General features: G+C 40.7%; 1 protein-coding gene across 1 annotated transcript in view; it reads right to left on the bottom strand.

Annotated features, from left to right (window-relative positions):
• The window catches only part of LOC122801189 (collagen alpha-4(IV) chain-like), a 1,621,248-nt gene that overhangs the window by 1,404,289 nt on the left and 199,608 nt on the right, over window positions 1-17,351 (bottom strand). The gene's annotated exons all lie outside the window — the stretch shown is intronic.

Raw genomic sequence — 17,351 nt, 5'->3', positions numbered from 1 at the left:
TATATTGGTCAGACTTCTCGCCCATTGAGAATCAGAATTTCGGAACATATTAGTAATATCAAAAACAAAAAGGCAACCAATGCACTATAAAACATCATTTGATACATCCTACTGCCAGATTTTCTTTCATGGTCATTGACATCATTAAGGGCAAAAAATCCATTAAAACTGGGTGGCACTCAATCTTAAATAACAAAGAAAAAAAGTGGATTGTAAAACTGGGTGGATTATTTCCACCTGGTTTAAATGAACAATTCTAGGATGAACCAATAAGCCTCTAGATAGGTGTATTTAAAGATTAAACAGTTGTATTTTGTTTGCACTGAAGAAGGCTGTGATATTTTCCGGCCGAAACCGGTCTGTTTATCTACAATAAAGTGATTCTTTGAACACAGTATGCTGGCTCTTCTTTTGTTGGACATTCTACCATCTCTCAATGCATAATTCTGTCTCTCTAAATATTCCTGGTTATGTCTGTCTCTTTCTCTTACCCTCTCTCTCTCTCTCTCTATATATATATATATATATATACATATATATAAATGCATATTTATCTGTCCAGCAATGCATAACCTCTTTTTCCTATTTTTCCACATGGGGTTGGAGTGTCACTTCAAAAATGACAATCATCTAGAGCAAAGATTTACAACACTGGGTGGCTAGCCCTGCCATGGTAGTTCATCCATACCACACATTTGCACACAAACCCACACCTATGGCCAATTTAGAGTGTCCAGTCCACCTACTGCATGTCTTTGGAATATGGGAGGAAACCACAGCACCTTGAGTAAACCCACACAAATACAGGGAGAACATGCAAACTCCACACAGAAGGCACTCTAGCTGAGAATTGAACCAGGGAACCTCTTGGTGTGAGGTGAAAATGCTATCCGCTGCACCACTGTGCAATCCATATACATATTTATATAGATATCTATTTAGATAAATAGGTATGATGAAAGCATGTCTGGTACACAATACAGATATTTATTATCTTCACAACTGTAGCATTGTGCAAAGTTTATTAATATTTTCGACATGTTAGCAAAGGTACTACAATTCCCCTAAATTCACCATATTTATACTACTTACTAAAAGTTAGAGTAAATGTTCACACACTGCACACCAGGCAAAGTACACACACACACACACACACACACACACACACACACACACACACACACACACACACACACACACACACACACACACACACACACCTGCAATATATCCTAGTGCCTCAAAATACAGCAAAATATATCAGAAATTAACTGACACCACAATAACTGTAACTAACTCATACACAACTGCAACATAACCTAATGTTCCAAAAATACAACAAAATACATAAAAAAATTAACTGATACTACAATAACTATAACTAACTGACTAACTAACTATGTAACAAATTAAAAGTACCAAAGAAAAGAGTAAGAAGCTACTGTTGAGATGCCGTGTTCATAAATGCTTATGTAACACCCTATTTAATAGAAACTTGGGTAACTGACGTAGCTCACACAAGTCAACAGGAAGTGCTACTGTCACCCTACTACACTCCCATAAAAAGTGGGTAAATGGAGTATGTGGATGATGATTTGTGTACTACAGGAAATATTGTGCTTGTAGGATTAGGGAATTTGGTTCATGACTTGTGGTTTCCCTGGTTATGACGAAATTCATTTCCAAAACCTACACTGCAAGATATTTCATGTATCACACACCAGAACACCCACCTACTTTACACAAATTTCTTTTTTGTTTTATTTTGTGTAGTACAGTGAGCAAGACACACTGTAGATATTTTAATCTTGAGCTAAGACAGTTTCCTTTATTTAATATGGTTTATATTATCAGAACTTGCTGTTGCTTTTGTAACTGAAGAACATCCTATTGTAAAAGAGCCTAGGATGACTTTCTTGTCCCAAGAATTCAAGTGGGCTGAATTATGACTTTTTCCAGATATATTTCAATATTTATACTTTTAAGAAACATGATTCATCCTTATGGTTTGCTTAAAATAAATCTTGTAGTCAATATAACTTGCATGTTGCAGTGGATGAGAGAATCTGCATTTAGCACAAATTGGAAAAGTAATGCATGCCGTATGAGGATACAGTTACATATATTGCAGAAATCTCAAGCATTGTCTCATCAACATGTTTGTATACTGTGAAGTAAATGTTGCTTGTTATTTGCCTAGATTTATCACCGCTATGCTGTTTCTGGTTAGAACCTGCATATGTGTATTTCACTGCAGGTAACTATTTCTGAAGTTACTACAATGTAATGTCAGGTCATGCTTATGGATTTTTTTCTTAAAGATCATCAGTACCATCTAATATTGTTACATTTTGCCTCTTATTTTCTGTCATCATCAATCCTTTTTTTCCAGTTTCCACGAAGTTGCATCAACTGTTACCCCATCTCACACTTCAGTACTATTCTATGTTGTTATTCAACAATTATGCCCGACTGTCTTATGTCTTGTCTCATGCAATTCATAGAGTTATAGACTGATAGGTACTTGCTAGGCTATTGAACTGGGAAAATCTTGAGAAACGTAGTCTTATATTTCCATAGTAGTTTTTTTGCTCTTGTGTTTGGTGTATGACTAGGGTGGAACAGTGGTGCAGTGAATAGTATAGTTGCCTCACAGCAGGAGGTTCCCCGGTTTAATTCTCGGCCAAGGGTGCCTTCTCTGCAGAGTCTGCATGTCCTCCCTGTGTTCACATGGGTCTCCTCTGGATGCTCCAGTTTCCTCCCACATTCCAAAGACATGTAGTATGTGGATTGGACGGGTTCCTATCACGAAATCGAACGTGAAGAACACCGAATACCGGAAGGCCAAACTTGGTAGTTTGAAAGTTGAGAAAGTCAAAGCCGCGGAAACCCGAATTCTTTCCCAGGGAAAGAATTCAGTTGGCTGTTTTTGCGGCTTTGACATTTTCGGACCGGGACAAGGTAAGTGTACGAACGGGTAGTGACTGACATTAGGGTTAGGGCGTGGGTCAGGTAAGTGTGTGATAGTGACGAACTTTAGGGTTAGGGCGCAGGTCAGATAAGTGTGCAATAGTGACGGACTTTAGAGTTAGGGTGCAGGTCAGGTAAGTGTGCGATAGTGACAGACTTTAAGGTTAGGGCGTGGGTCAGGTAAGTGTACAAGAGTGACGGACTTTAGGGTTAGGGTGCGGGTCAGGTAAGTGTGCAATAGTGACATACTTTAGGGTTAGGGCGTGGGTCAGGTAAGTGTGTAATAGTGATGGACTTTAGGGTTAGGGCGTAGGTCAGGTAAGTGTGCGGTAGTGACGGACTTTAGGGTTAGGGCATGGGTCAGGTAAGTGTGCAGTAGTGACAGACTTTAGGGTTACGGCTGGGTTAAGGATAGTGCATAGATAGTGGTGTATCGTCCTTGTGGTGTTTAGAGTAGGTTTTGAAGGTGTTTGGTGTGATTGTGTTATGTGTGAAAAAAAAAAAAATTTCATCTGCTTTTACTGAAAAAAAAAAATTTCATCTGCTTTTACTGTACTTGTGTTTCTACCTACTTTTTTACTTTTGCATCATCTTAAAAGTACTCAATTGTATTTATTACTTCTTGGTGTAACTCATTCTAAGCCTTTTGGTTTAAACACTTGGGCTTCGGACCAGTTGTTTTGCACTGAGAGGGTTTGTGGTCTGCACTGTAGTGGCAGAACAGGTAGCTTACATCCTTCTAAGTTGGGAACTGCTGATTGAGGGCTCAGAGTCTGTTATTCTAGAAGTGTATTAATTCTGGTTTAAGCACTTGGGCTTTCAGGCCAGTTATTTTACATTAAGAGGGTTCATGGTCTGCACTCTTGTGGGAGGAGAGGCTGGACTCTGCCCTTCTGAGCTGGGAATTTCTGGTTGAAGGCTTATAGTGCATGCATATCTGAACTGCTTCTTACTGAAGTTGGTGCGCCTTGTTTGCTGTGGCATAGACTGGATTCTGGCCTGCTGGATCTAGCTTTGTTTGTGTAACTTGAGCACTAATCCAGGCATTCTCTAAAGTATTCAATTGTATTATTACTGCTTGGTAGTAACTTGATTAAAGTGTAGCTATCATTCTAAGTCTTTTGGATTAAGCACTTGGGCTTCAGACCAGTTGTTTTACATTAGGAAGGTTTGTGGCATGCACTGTGGTGGCAGGCCTGCTGAATCTAGCTTTGTTTATATGCTTGTTGTTTGTTTGCTTGTTATTTCCCTGGAACGCTAATTCCACCTAATCTGGCTTCTCAGCACTTCTGTGGATCACTAGTGATATCTGCATTGCTTACTGTACTTATTTCCTTGTTTCACTTGAAAGAAAGTTACTGTTTGTCGTTTATGCATTTAAGTTACCTGTAACACATTGCACTTAAGTTACCTGGCACTTGCTCACTAAAGCAATTATATAAGTCAGCACTAAAAATTAAAAGCACTACACCCTCACTCCCCACTGGCCCTGGTTTTCACTTATTAAGGAATTCCCAATATTATTCTAGCATGTCCAAAGGTCAGTTGTCAATCTCCTCTCTGGTCCAGCTGGTGAATCTGGGAATCTTGAGGCAATGTTACAACTGCCTCATGTACACAGACAATAATCTCCTCCTCCCAACAAATTTGAACACATGTGAGAGATGCAACCATATAGCCAAACTGGAGGCTAAGCTCTCTCAGCTCAGTACTGGCATAACCAGTCAGGAGGAGAAGGAAACCACACTCACTACAATTCCAGTCTCACATAGACCTGCCACGACAGCAAACCAAACACATAATCACACAAAAACATACTCGGAGGCTCTAAATAAAGATCTGCCGAAGCAGCAGAGACCTCCAAAGCAGACACCCAAGCAGCCGCTACCCCAAAACAAAACACGTGCAACACATATCTCACAAAGCCAGTGTGCCAAACAGTCACAGCCCTTAAGACTAAACAACACACCTGATATACTTGTAATAGGTGACTCTATCATCAGGCACACTGACGTCCTGCTCACCAGGCTGAACAAGGAGAGGGTCATGGTGAGCAGCCTGTCGGGCGCTAGGATCCGCCACATAACACAAGCACTCAGGTCACTCCAAGGCAAGTACAAATATGACTCAGTCATTGTCCATGCTGGTGTGAATGACCTGAGACGTACCTCCCTGGACTACATGAAGAGAGACATAAAGGAGCTCTCTGAGCATGTAGCCCAGGCCGGTATGACCCTGACCTTGAGTAGCATCTTACCCTCACCAAGAATGATGCCACAATATGAAGACAAGATGATCAATTTCAACAATTGGCTTAAGTACTGGTGTCATTCAAAGGGGATCCAATGCCTGTCAGCTTGGGATGATATGCTCGACAAGCCACGATGCTTCGCTAGGGACGGCTTGCACCTGTCACCCCTGGGCTTTCGGATATTGGCAAAGGCTCTTGCTACCCCATAGTGCCTTTTTAGGCAAGGCTCAAAAGAAACCCACCTCCATAGGTATCACAAGGGATAAGAAACTAAGAGTAATGCTACTCAACGCCAGAAGTCTAAACCTCAAGATGCACGCACTCAAAACTCTCCTTAGCATGGAGAACATCGATATCTGTGCAGTAACAGAAACCTGGTTCAGGGCTCCGAGAGCACCCCAGCACTACCAGGTTATACCTCATACCATGCTTTTCGGCCAAAACTTGGACCAAACCACAAAAGGAGGGGAGTATCGATATTCATCAAAGATACCCACACCTCCAGGTTGGTGGCAAAGCACGAAGCATCAGAGACTATCCATGTGCAACTAACAGTGGGTAAAACTGCCTTCCAGTTTATAGCCTGCTACAGACCACCCTCCCAAACCCAGGAACCCCACTCGGCCTTCCTGAGAACACTGGAAAATATGAAGGTCTCTCCAAACACCATTATATTGGGCGACTTCAACTACCCAAACATAGACTGGGAGCATTACTCTAGCTCCAACACCCTAGCCCAAAGGTTCCTAGAATTTATAAACTCAAATGCTATGGAACAACTTGTTACCACTCCCACAAGAGGGAAAACATACTGGACCTGATCATCACCAACATGGGGACTCTATGCTCCAGACCAGAAGTGTATCCCTCACTGGTAAGATCAGACCATAAACTAATCTCACTGGATATTCACATCCCGACCCCACCCCTGCCCAGAAAACCACAGTGAAAAACTTATCTAAAGCAAATTTCACACTCCTCAAAACTGAGGTGGAATCCTTCAAAGCACCCGGGCCTGTGGAAAATATGGCCCAGACCGCAGAATCCTTTATAAACGCATTCTATGAACACCTTCAGGAATGCATGGATCATCGATCCCAAATAAAACCAAGACCCAATCCTCCAAAGGCAGATGTCCTGTCTGGTGGACCCCAGCCATAAACAAACTATACAATAGAAGGAGGAAGCTACTAAATGATAGAGCAAAATCCCAAAAGGAAGGCATCACTGATCAGTATTAGCAAAAACTACGGGCACACATAAAATTGTCTAAGGCCAGCTTCAGAGAAAAATTGCACAGGACACTAAGGATAATCACAAGGCTTTCTTTAGTTATGTTAGGAACCTGGGTGGTAATTCCCAGATATGCTCAGAATTAGTCCAAAATGACAAATAATACACCGAACCCACAGACATTGCCAACATCCTAGCTGACAGGTTCAGTGCAAACTTCTCCCACCAAAGGGCAAATATCTATCCCAGCAGAGTGCTGCCCCTGACATCTCAGATGCTCAGGTAAGAGCCGCCCTCTCCAAAGCAAAAAACACAGCATCAATGGGACCAGATGGTGTCCTAGGCTGCATCCTACATGAACTCCAAGAAGAGCTAAACCCAAACATAAAACTACTGTTCAATCTCAGCCTTACTACAGGATATGTGCCCAAAGAGTGGCATACAGCAACAGTGGTCCCTCGCCATAAAGGTGGTGCCTCAACGGATCCTGGAAACTATCGCCCCATAAGCCTGACTAGCTTGGTCTGCAAAGCTATGGAAAGGATCATCATGGACCTCATAAATAAAGATATTGGGGACCTACAAACATTGGATCCTACCCAGTTTGGCTTTGTTAAGGGCAGATCCTGCCTCTTAAACCTGGTTGATTTCTTTGAAACAGTCACCAAGGCCATTGACGAGGGGAAGGTGGTCCACACAGCCTACCTGGACCTTGCAAAAGCCTTCGATACAATACCCCACTCTGGCATTATAGATAAGCTCACCAGCTTAGATATAAACCCCTATGTCACTAGATGGATTGCAAACTGGCTCAAGGACAGAACCCACATGGTTAGAATTGCTGGAGCCATGTCAGACTCCAAACCAGTTACAAGTGGTGTCCCATAAGGCTCAGTCCTGGGACCTCTCTTGTTCGGTATATATTTATCGGAGGTACAGGCCAACACGGAAGGACTGTGGCTGACCAAGTTCACAGATGACTGCAAACTGGGCGCCATAATCGACTCTCCAGCCGACACAAGCATCCTCCAAAAGGGCCTCATAGAAACAGACAACTGGTGCCAGAGCCATGGCCTCAAGCTAAATGCCAAAAAGTGTATAGTCATCCCCTTTGGCAAAAACAAAGTGCCCACAAATTACCACATAGGTGGTAATCCATTAAGTACAGAAGAAGTAATTAGGGACCTGGGGACCCAAGTTGATAGCAATCTCTCATTTGACAACCACGTGGCCAAAGTGGTTAGAAAAACATTTTATATAGCCCACCTAATCATGAAGGGATTCACATCTAGATCAGGGAGGTCATCGTGCCTCTTTACTCATCCCTCATCAGGCCCATAATTGAGTACAATGCCCCTTTTGGGATGTACCTTACCAGACACCTGCAGCAACTGGAAAGACCCCAAAAGTACCTCACCAAGAGGATCAAAGGGCTCAAACAGATGCCATATGCTGCCGGTTAAAGAAACTCCAGCTCTACTCAGTGGCATACCGCCTGTTCAGAGGCGATCTGTGCCTGATGTATAAAGCCATGTCCAACCCGGAATTAATGGACATGCTGCACCTCAGAAAATCCAAATCCCATCGAGCTACATGCTCGAGACTTGAACCTCAGCACTGAAATAAATAGGACATGCTGGAGGGACAGATTCATAACCCAGAGGCTCCCTTCACTCTGGAATAAAATCCCAGTCCAGGTTAGGCAGAGTCCCTCATTGACTCTCTTCAAGAGGAATCTTGATGAGTGGATGGGAGATCGTAGGTTTACCCCGGGTATCACTTCTGTGTCACTGTTAGACAGAGGCACAGTATACTAACCTCGAAAAAGGGCATAGCAAAATAAATTTAAAATGGGTGGCGAAAGCCAAACACATTCTGGCTAGGCTTATAAATGCCCTAGGCCAGATAGCCTAGTATGAACCTATGAACCTATGTTTGTGTTTTTCGGAACAGCAAATTTTTTCCCTGGGAATAAAATTTGCTGTTTTGAAGTTTCAATGTTATCCGAATTCGATCTTCCAAGTTTGAACTTATGGTGTTCAACATTTTAGAAGTTCGATTTCATGATATAGACCTGATTAGACATGCTAAATTGGTCATAAGTGTGAACATGTAAGTTTATAGTATGGAAGAACAACTGAGACAGGACTAGCCACCTAGCAATTGAATCTTGCCTCTAGCTGATTGTCACTGTTAAACTGATACCCTGACCTCATGGGCAAAAATGGGAAAGAGGGGGCTATGACAGGATGGATGGATGGATGGATTTGGTGTATGAATAACCCAGGGGCAGGCAGAACAAGCATATGTTGGGATGTCCACCTCTTGGATGGACATCCTCATTTTCTCATACTTTCTCCCCGTCTCCCCTAAATCTACTTTAGTAAATCATCTTCTGCATTTCTGCGCATGTGACTGAACCACTGCAATCAGTTCTCCTTGACATTGTCAATGAACAGGACTATTTTTGGCTTCACTTTTGATGTTGCCATTTCTTCACCTGCCTTTCACTACATCCTGCAGTCATACGTACAACCATCAATATTTTATTTCCACATGATTGTCACCTCATTTTCCTTTCTATGATTTCCCCTTCAGAAGATTTTCCTAGATTTAACCTCACATTTCTTTCCTATATTACACCTTCAATTTGACCATTCTTTCTTATTTCAGGTTCCTTCTATTCAATCCTCCAGCAATGGAGGGTTTATGCTTCTTTATGTTTCTTTTTTCTTATCCCACCAGTCTCTACCTCTGACTTTGTCTTCCTCTCTCTCTTTCTTTTCCTCTCTCTCACCTCTATTGTAGGAAATTCAAGAGTCAGTTTATCAAATCTGTCTTCACAAAAAGAAAGGTTTGTATTTTGACAGGGTCTTTTAGAATCTCAGTGTTTATTGTTTAGCGTAGAGGGGTCTGTGGTGGCTCCCCTCCCCTCCACATATACATAAGATCACCCCCCCCCCCACACACACACACACACATACATAAGATCAGCACCACCCACACACACACATATACAAAAGATGAATACATTTTTTCTCACAACTGAAAGAAAATCTGTCTTTTGGTGGCTACAGTTTTGATAAAGTGTTCTAAAGCCAGGAGATAAATGTATTCAGGGAAAAACAGCACATTTACTTAATTCTTACACATGACCCACTCTATCTTTCTTTGTCCATCTGAACATTCCTGTTTCACTCAACATGATAGACTACAGATTTATATTGTTAAAAGCCACTGTAATTCTTCAGGTGTAAATGTTATGCCTAATTCTTCTAAGGAACTCTGACGGAAAAGAGAAGAGAATTTTTTTTTCTCATGAACATTACAAAATGTGATCAGTAATTTAAGTGCTGTAAACAAAGGGGCTTTCCTTTGAAATATGTCATGTCTGTTTTATATTATTATTTTTTTCTTCTTTTGTTTGTGCATAACAAAAGCACATTCATATAAAAATTCATTCTTCCTCAAAACCCACAAAAATAGAAAAAGATTAGCAGAAGGTGCTCATGTAATTCAGACACCAAAGATTTTGTGGCTTGCCAGAAACAGACATTGTTTTAAACAGGGTGAGTTGGTCTATTTTTGTAGTTAAAAAAAACTGAAACACTAACATGAATAGCTTTCATTTTTTTGTGTATTTTATAAAATATTATTACAAAACGGTGGCATTTGCATGCACCAAACCTATTTATTACTTACTTTTATAAATGGGTTTAGCCTACAGGCATTGTCAGTAAACAGAGCATGTCTCCTCATTTTTAAATAGGAAGATAGGCTTTTTTGTGGGCAGTGTGAGTATTCTGAAGAATAATGAAAGATAATATCACTTTGCTTCTTTATGAGGTTTTACTTGCACTGTTGTCCTCTCACATAGTGCCTTTTTTTCAGCAATGCCAAACTGACAAACCTACCAACATAACAACATCAACTCAATAGAACCCCAAGGAGTTACTGCTCAATGCCAGGAACCTAAATGAAAAACTACACTCCCTCCAAGCCCTCTTCATACTTGAGAATGTAGACATCTATGCAGTTACCGAAACATGGTTTAAAGTGGCAGAGAGTACCCCTGGCAGTGCAAGGTTTCAAGAAGCAACGAGCCTGCAATGCCTACTTGGACCTACTGGAGACACTTACCATCCAAACTAACACCCTACTCATGAAAGACTTTGCCTCTGTATAGATTAGGAATCCTACACAGCCTCAAGTCTACAGGCAAAGAGATTCCTGGACTTTGTAAATACAAACAATCTTGACCTAATAGTGAATACACCTACTAGACACTCCAGTGTACTGGACCTCATGCTCACAAATATGGAAGAATGTTGTACCCCTCCAGTGTATTATCCTCCCTGGTAATGCCTGACCATAAAGCTGTCTCCTTCAAAATCAAAGTCAACTCCTTAATTCCATGAAAACAGTAACAGTTAGGAACTATTTCAAAGCAAATTACCTGTTATTAAGTGATGGTTTTTCAAAACTAAATGCTCCTGCAAACCCCAAGAACACACCAGCCTATGCTGAATTGCTCTCAAAAACTCTGTATAACCCATGTCAATGCCTGCATAAAGGCTGCTATACCTAAAATGAGCCCCAAAAACAAACAGCCCTAATGGCATCCTAAAATAAACAGGATATGCAACAAAAGAAAAATAAAATGGCAATGTCAGGAAGGGTAATTCCCATAAAGATAAAAATTCTCTCATCAAAGTAATGGTAGCATATATATGATGAGACTTATAATGTTTGATAGGACAATTACAATAGGACAGAGTCACTGTACGAGTGTTAATACTTTTATATACAGAACCATAATACACGTTGGAATTGGAAGAATAACCAGTGCTGTTAGGATTAGTAGTTTAGTTAGCAAGTTAAGTTACAGTGATAGGGATAGAAGGTGCACAGTCTCCAGTACATTCTTTGATAAGAGGAGGTTTAGTTTTGATGTGGAAAGGTTAAAGTAGTTGCAGGAGGTATAGACGTAGAAGGATTAATGTATTTGCAGGAGGTATAGGAGGGCAGAAAGTGTATTAGCCTGGTGTGAGGCATGTGCATTGCCATGATATATTTAGGGGTTATTTTAGGGAGATGTTAAAAAGAGATAGGCTAAGGGTTAGCCTGATGTTAGTTGGGAGGGTGTTCCAAATTTTGGCACTAGAGTATGAGTATAGAGATTTTCCTAGGTTTTTAGATGGTTTGGAGGTTTCCAGGAGGTTCTTATCTTTGGATCTGGGTAGTCTGTTTGGTTTGTAGTGTTCTATTATGTTTCCTAGAGGTGGACGGGCAGTGGGCTTGTAGAATAGGTTGTGAGTTCTAATTAGGTGAGTATATGAAAGTTGGTATGTTAACTCCAGCCAGTTTAGTTGCTTTATCGATGTACAGTGATGTGTATCGTAGTTGGAGTATGTTGCAAATTTTGCAACTTTATTGTAGCATTGTTCTAATTTAGTTTTGGTCGAGTTTTGCAGATTGATTTGCTACAGGAACCATAGAATAGGGATGGGAGCAGGAAGGTTTTAACTAGGGTAATCTAGGTTGGAGAAGTAAGGAATTGTCTATTTCTGTAGAGTATTCCTAGATTTTAATGTGTTTTTTATGTTTTGTTGGATACGGATATCAAAGTTGAGTTTGCTATCAATAATAACACATAGTAGCTTAGTTTCTTGTCCAGTGTCTAAGATGGTATTGTCAGCTGCATGAATATTAAATTGGCCTGAGCTGATGGTAGTATTTTTGGGAAGAAAGATTATGAGTTTGTATTTTTTTTGGGATTTAGAAAGAGTTGGGCTTCTGTGAGCCATGATTCAATTGTTGTGAAAGATTGTTGGGTTTTCATTAGCAGTTCTGGGAGAGTACAGGAGGAGCATATTAGGAATGAGTTGTCTTTATACTGTATTAATGTTCCCAGGGAACCGAAGGTATGTAGATTATTGGTGAATATCTTAAATAGTATGGGTCCTAAGATAGAGCCATTGGGGACTCCAGTAGGGTTTAGTAGGAAGGGGGATATTTGGTTTGACCATTTAAGTGCTTGTCTCCCATCATGAAGGTAGCTTTGGAACCAATGGAGTGCTGTTGGGGAGCAGCCTAGGCTGGATAGTCTTTTAATTAGTAATGTGTCATTCTCCTTTCCTCACATTTTTCACCACATTCTGTCCAGTGGTAGGTGGGATGTTAAAGAAGCAGATCTACCTGGTCCTATATTTGGGTGACTGGTTAATGGTGGCCCTCTCCTGAAACTCATGCCCTTACTTGGCCTTTGTGTTGGTCGTAGTCAATGGGAATGAATATCAACTGAGAGAAATGGTTCATGCTTTCACTGCAGAGAATTTTGTTTATTGGGGCTCTCAATGATACCCTGTGGTGCTGTTATTTCTGTCCCAAAGAAACAGAGAGAGAGAGAGAGAGTGACTAGAAAGATCCGGGATCTTGCTGCCTGGGTAGTGGTACAACTGTATACCATTGTCTATATATGTTTCTTTCCCTGTTGAGGCTGAAGGGACCTATACTGTTTATCATACTCTTGGCATGCCTTCATATGAGTATGCTTCTGTGGTACTTATAAGTATCTGTGCAAGCTGATTTTCTTAACATTAATGCAGATTAACTAAAATTATCTGGACTAATAATTTAACTATGAGGAACCCATTGTTAGCAGTTACATCACTTCATATAACATAAGTTCATAATACATACAAGGAAATATGCCTGTTAGGGAAAGCCTCCTACACTATACTTCATTATATATTTTGCTTGCTGAACATCAGCCCCCTGTAACTTATGTAGCCCATTTACTCCTCACGAGGGAGAAAGACATGATTTCTCCATTCATTCTCATGTGAACAAGAGATGATCACTGACCACCAACCAGGCAGATATCAGGGCTTTCTATGTAACCCCCAGATGCATATGCAACTGCTCTGCAGCTTCTGAGAGATGCTACAGCTATCAGCCTTTGTGGGAAGAGCAAGTGGGTTTCCCTGTGTGACTGCCCCCATCCTACATGGCTATGCTATGGGAGTATGTCCCTCTGGCCCAGACTACATGGGCTTTTCTATCTAGAGCTCCTACTAGGTTTCATCCAAGCTGTGAGCCAAGCTGCCTTCCTCCCCCAAGATGAACAAGCCATATACTGTTCACAGCTATCCTCTCACCTTGTTACCTCCAGCTCCTTTGCCACTAATCGAACATGAACCATCCAGGTCATAGTTAGGGCTTTATTATTGTGTGACATTGGAGCAATTTTCATTGTACATTTTTATACATTATGAAAATAAGGTCTTAAATAGCTTGAGATTAAAAGCAAGTCTCTGAAAAAGGTCTGATTCATTTATATTTCACTGCAAACTGTCTTAACAACCTTAATGTCTACAGTGTATACATCCACAAATAAATGTTAATAAACATAATACTTTCCACTTTAGTGGATAGCATGCTGTAAGTGACTATCATTCCCTTCTTGATTTATTCCTTTGTTTCAGATCTTCACCACCATATCCTGGAAAGATGGATATATTCCATAAAAATGAGGTGAGGTTATTTTTTTTCTTTCCACCACGTCTGTTATTGTCTCTTTTGATGGTGGGTCCAGAAGCACACATGCACATTTCTGGGAAGCCCAAGAACACTAAATCTGAAAAAACTCTAAGAATCAATGGCACTTAAGCTCCTGGAAGTCTGGCACTGTTGCTCTTCAGTCTCTTGGATGGGTTTTGTGAAGACATATCCTCCCCTACCAAGGTGAGACAACTAGTTGCTGGTTTAATACCTAAACAAATGTGTGTGTGGAGGTATCTGCTTACACTTTCTCTCTGTTGGAAGTGATAAGAGTTTGACAGTAGATCGACAACTACTGCATTTTTCTGGTGTTACTCCACAGTTATTGGGAATAAAACATGACCGCAGACTGATCAAGCAGCAGCAGAAGACATCTTAGAACTGTAACTCCACTGCACATACATTCAAGTAGTTTTCCAAGTGTGAGGTACTCCCAAGTCAAACTGCTCACGTTTTAGGAAAGCACAGTCCTTCCCACATTCCATGCCCTTCAATACATGGGGAGTGGTCATGGACACTTGAAATGCTCTTCCAAGCTGGATGGGAATACTTTTAGGCATTTTATTAATTTTTTCTTACAATCCCCTTTCATTGTAATCTTCAGAACAGGAAAAAAGCCAGCTTTCATCTTGATGTCTTTCTGATAGCCTAGAAGGATCAGTATTCAAGCCCTTCTGTTTCTGAATTCCTCCAATATTTTTTTTCAGTTCAGGCAGTGGGTTTTCTTGTCCTTTGGAGGGATGACTGTCTCCATCTAAAGGCCTTAATTCTTTGATAGCTCCTATAGGTTAACCACAACATCAAAGGTCCTAGATAGCCCAAAACACATCCATTAGAGGTGCATGTATTCTTCATAGTGGAAGATGTTTTCTGTTTGGGCAAGGAAATGTCCCCTTCCCTCTAAGGCACTATATTTATAGGTCTGGATGATTTACCTTGGGTATATCTTGTTGAGCTAAGCCTTAGTTCTTTGATGGTCATGATGCAAGTTTCTATTATCTCAACACATCATGGCATGGTTGAGGGCAGGATTATCACTCAACATGGACTGATTAAACATTTTTTGAAGGGAGTACTTTATCTACATTCTCCAATAAAGCACTCTTTCATACTGAAATTTTTATAGCTGAGTTGATGATTCCTCCATATTTTGAATTAGCTGGCTCAGTGGACTTGAAGTTCATGTCTTTTAAGTCTTTTTGTGTTCATGGTAATAGTTTCATCTACCACATAGATTTCTAAGCTACAGGTTCTGATTTTCAGGAACCCAATTTGGTGGTTATTCCCTCCTAAAGTGGCTTTGAAGCTATCACTCATCTAGTCCCTCTATTTCTAGGTATTCTTTCTAGGACTGAGAACCACAAGTTGTTATTTTACTTCAGTAGAGTAAACGACCTAAGGAATACTGGTTGTTTGTGTTTCCTTTATACTAAATAAGGAGGGAGCTACATTCTGAACCCAACCATAAGTCATCTTCCAGTTACACTTGTCTGCTAAATCATCTTTCAGAATGCAGTCAAAGATCATTTCTCCAGACTGCCTACTGCTTCTAGTAGTTATGTCCATGGCAAACAGTTGTGCCACAGCTACTTGGTGTTCACAACATACCTTCACTAAACACTATAGTTTGGCCCTGTAATTAAGAAGCAGAACTCCCCTTGGCATGCCTATATTGCAGGAAGCCACCTTTTAACTTCTCTTCAGATATTCTTTCATAGCAGCTGCCTTCCTTGAGAAGCCATGGGTCCCCATAGAATTCTAACCCACTAACTGTATCCTGCTGCAGGTCATCATATTGATCAATTGTCAGAGAAGCCTGTGCAGTGGAAGCCTTTTACCCAACCTCTATTCCCTGTGTGCTTAAGAGATAGAGATATTACAAGGTATATTTAGCAGGGTTTGAAATGTGAGTATTTAATGCTTAATATTTTATATCCGTATCGTTTTCTTTTGCTTACAGGTGTGAATTCTCATGTTCATTGAAGTTTCACTGACTTGAAAAGCTAGGCACAGACATGCCTCTTGATGTAGTACAGAAGAAAATGAGTTTAACCAGAGGAGATGTCTGTGATCCAGGAAGCAACTAGCAACAGAGAGCACTTGTAAACAGTATAAGTGTCTACCCAGTGAACAGGGCCATCTAGATGACCAGGACTGCTTTCATAAGTGCTCAGTAAACTGTTAAGCCAGGTACTATGGATAAAAACTGCCACAGAAAGTGAACAATAAAACGGAACTGTGCTGAATTCTTGGCATTTGATGCAAAATAATGGTTTGGCATTCTACCTAAAATGGCCACTGTTATGATTCAGGAAGCTGTAGGTTTATACTGTACTGTATCTTTTCAAGATAACAGGCAAAACGTTGAGAAATGATGATTACAGTTGTCTCTGTTCATTAATTAAAATGTAGAATTGCAATAAAATTAAAATAGTACTGTTCCAGAGACATTACATGAAACGCAGTTATACCCAACAACATGTGCTGAACTTTATTGTAATGACTCTAAAAGAAATTGTGTGTGTATAAAGAAAATTAATGTGTGTGATAATCACGTGTATGGGCACCTGGGCTCGTTACCACTCGCTGACTGGGGAAGGCTAAAGGGATACAGGAAATAAGCACGTTACGTTTGGTGCAGACATTGAGGGTAACTGGGGGTGGGGGAGGATAATTTGGGTATATATGCTCAGGCACATGCCTGCTAGTATACTCAAGACAGAAATCAAATCCGATCCACTTTCTTTATATGACACCTCTCAAATAATTCTCATGCCACTAGCACAAACTCTGATTTCCAGGTGCAAACCACAGGTGGAAGAAAATAAGGCTCAGTGAAGTGTGCATGCCATCAGCATGTGAAATACATCCTCAGACATGCATAAGCAAGCACACATTAATGTGTTAAGTAAAATGTCTAACTTGGATTTAGTTATTTTATCTGGTATCTGTAACACAACAAATGAATGCTACATGGCCAAGGGGAGAACTCCCCTCCCCTACCATGTCTTACTGTATGATTGTTAGTTACCTGTATGCACATTGCATCATTTGTAATAAATGCCAGACGACAGTCCAGACCTCAGGCAGAAGGCAGGCACAGACAGAACAAGTACATGAACAGAGGAGACAGTCACAATATTACAGACAGCTCAGGTTGACTTGTGCTGCCTTACAAGTTTAGGAATGTTTGTTTTCACAATAAAAGCAGGAAAAACAATATCACAAAATATAGGAATATACCTTTTTATACAGGTGTGCTATGTGGAAGTTATGGGATTTAATGTTATCATGAACTTTGCATGCAATTTTGCAGCCTCCAGACAAGGAAAGT

This window comes from Protopterus annectens, chromosome 4.part1 (genome assembly GCF_019279795.1).
Source record: "Protopterus annectens isolate FY-2018-M chromosome 4.part1, PAN1.0, whole genome shotgun sequence".
In the NCBI taxonomy this organism is placed as follows: domain Eukaryota; kingdom Metazoa; phylum Chordata; order Ceratodontiformes; family Protopteridae; genus Protopterus; species Protopterus annectens.
The sequence above is the reverse complement of the archived record's forward strand: the minus strand, read 5'-3'. Positions and strand labels throughout refer to the sequence as shown.